Here is a 2,573-nt window from a genome sequence, read left to right as displayed (position 1 = left end):
ACAAAACCCCCTGATCAAACTGTGATACAAGTTAACACAAAAACACAACTAAAATATAAACATAAACACCAAGTGAAACAAAGATACGAAAGAAAACGCAAAGATAGGAAAAGACCCACTCGCTCGCTCTTTCGCTCTCCTTCCGCTCTCCAAGCACCCTCCTCTCACACGAAGAAGAAGAAGAAGAAGAAGAAGAAGAAGAAGAAGAAGAAGAGGTTGTTACTACCACTAGGGAGAGAACTAAAACATGCAGGATGCCGGCCCTTGAGGACCGACTTTGGGCACCGTTGTTCTAAAGATGCAGGGCAGTGTGCCTTGAGGAACAGGTTTGGGAACCATTACTCCAACTGACCATCTGGTTCTGAATGAAGCTCCATCAGATCCTTCTTGGATGGTCAGAGTGGAAGGACTCCTGGTTCTTCTCCATGTCAGAGATCAACACTAACATCACCAAACTTCTCTCAGTCATTTCAAACCAACAAATTTGTTAGGAAGATGTTGGAGGATTGGACCAGTTCTGATGGGAATAATTTAGAACATCAAGTTGCTATGGACAGTTTTATCTCATAGCTCTTCATTTTGCAATCAGTCAGGTTATAAATATTCTTTGAAGGAGAACTCCATAAAAGGATTTTAATGCAAGTTTTTCTATCAGGATCCATCAGAGACTCAAACCAGAACCCAGCTGTGTGTCCTTTAAGAGCAACAGGTCAAAGCATGATCCTGTTAACTTTAAATCTCCTGGAGCTCCACCATCAGAGAGGTGAGCTGTTAATTTCTGTCATTGTAGCCATGTAACAATATGACGTTCTGTTGGGTTCTGTTGTCATGGGAACATTCGACTGAATTTCAGGCAATCATATTTTCTTTTCATATGTATTACATTAATTAAGAGTCTAGCCTAGCCTGCTTTGAACCACCTTTCCTGTCCCTGTCCACATCAGAAACTGCTATTACATCAGGGGTGTCAAAGTCGGTCCTGGAGGCCCGGCATCCTGCATGTTTTTTAAAGCTCGTCTTAAAACCCATCTATTTTATTTGGCTTTCAACTCCAGCAGGATCAAGTTTTAAATTGTATGTTTGTTTGTATTTAACTGTAAGAGTTTTTTTAGTTGTTTTTTTTATGTTGTGTTTTAATGTACAGCACTTTGTATCAGCTATGGTTCTTCTTCTTCTTCTTCTTTTCTTTTTATGGCAGTTGGCAAACAACTTTTAGGTGCATTCTTCCAGGTTGGAGTATGGATCAGATGCTTATAATCTTCCCATAATACCCGTTCTTCTAAGAAAAAGAAAAATACTACCAAAAACGACATCCCCTGATGATCTCTGAAACAATTCTCTAATATCAAGCTTATTTTTATTCCTACTTAACTCTCTGAGTAATACCTCTCTTTCCCGTACATATTTGTTGCATTCTAGGAAGATATGTTATACTGTTTCTAATTCTCCAAAATAATTACAAGAACCTGTACTATGTTTATTAGTTATTTTAAGAGTACTATTTAATCCTGTATGTCCAAATCTTTTTCTAGATATGTCTTCTTTCTTCTTATTTCTATTACACTTCCTAAATTCCCCAACTTTTTTTGGATACTATAATAAAACCTCGCCTTGTCTCCTCTATCCCACTCCTTTTGCCATTTTCCTTTGATATACTCTTTTATAATATTCTTTATCACATTTTTACTTATCTTAATATTCAAATCAACAGTATTATTTTTTTAAGCACTCTTGGCAAAACTATCCGCTAACTCATTTCCTACCACACCAACGTGGGCTGGAATCCAAACTAATTTAACATGAGAACCACGATTTTCAATCCTGAAAATTGAGTGAATTATTTCCAATACAATATCTTGTCTTGCTTCTGAATTTTCCTCTTTAATTCTAATTAATGCGCTACTTGAATCGGAACAAATTACAACCTCTCTTCTTTCCATTTCTTCAACCCATTCTAAAGCCATTAAAATTGCCATTAAATCACCTGTATACACTGTCAGATCAGCTATGGTTGTTTTAAAGTGCTTCCATAAATAAAGTTGGTATGGTATGGTATGTTTTAGTTCTCTCCCTAGTTTAACACACCTGTATCAAATGATGGCTCGTTAGAGACCCAAGGAGACCATTGACTTGCTGAAGAGGTTGTTACTACCACCAGGGAGAGAACTAAGACATTCAGGATGCCAGCCCTCGAGGACTAACTTTGGGGACCCCTTCATTACATCAATGACATTAACATTTCCATAGTAGTATGCTTCTTCATGAAAGGAAAATATGCTCCCTTTTGGGTCCTTTAGGGAACATGTAACCATGGAGGCAATGGTTGTTAGTATTGCAACACTCAATGAAAGAACTTCTAAGTATAAAACATGCCCATTTAGATCAGTGGTGCTCAAAGTTGGTCCTCAAGGGCCAGCATCCTGCATGTTTTAGTTCTCTCCCTGATTTAATGCACCTGAATCAAATGATGGCTCATTATAGACCTAAGATGAACATTAACATGCTGAAAAGGTTGTTATCACCAGGGAGAGAACAAAAATGTGCAGGATGCCGGACCTCCAGGATCAACTTTG

This window comes from Poecilia reticulata, unplaced genomic scaffold, assembly GCF_000633615.1.
Source record: "Poecilia reticulata strain Guanapo unplaced genomic scaffold, Guppy_female_1.0+MT scaffold_263, whole genome shotgun sequence".
Lineage (NCBI taxonomy): Eukaryota > Metazoa > Chordata > Actinopteri > Cyprinodontiformes > Poeciliidae > Poecilia > Poecilia reticulata.
The sequence above is the reverse complement of the archived record's forward strand: the minus strand, read 5'-3'. Positions refer to the sequence as shown.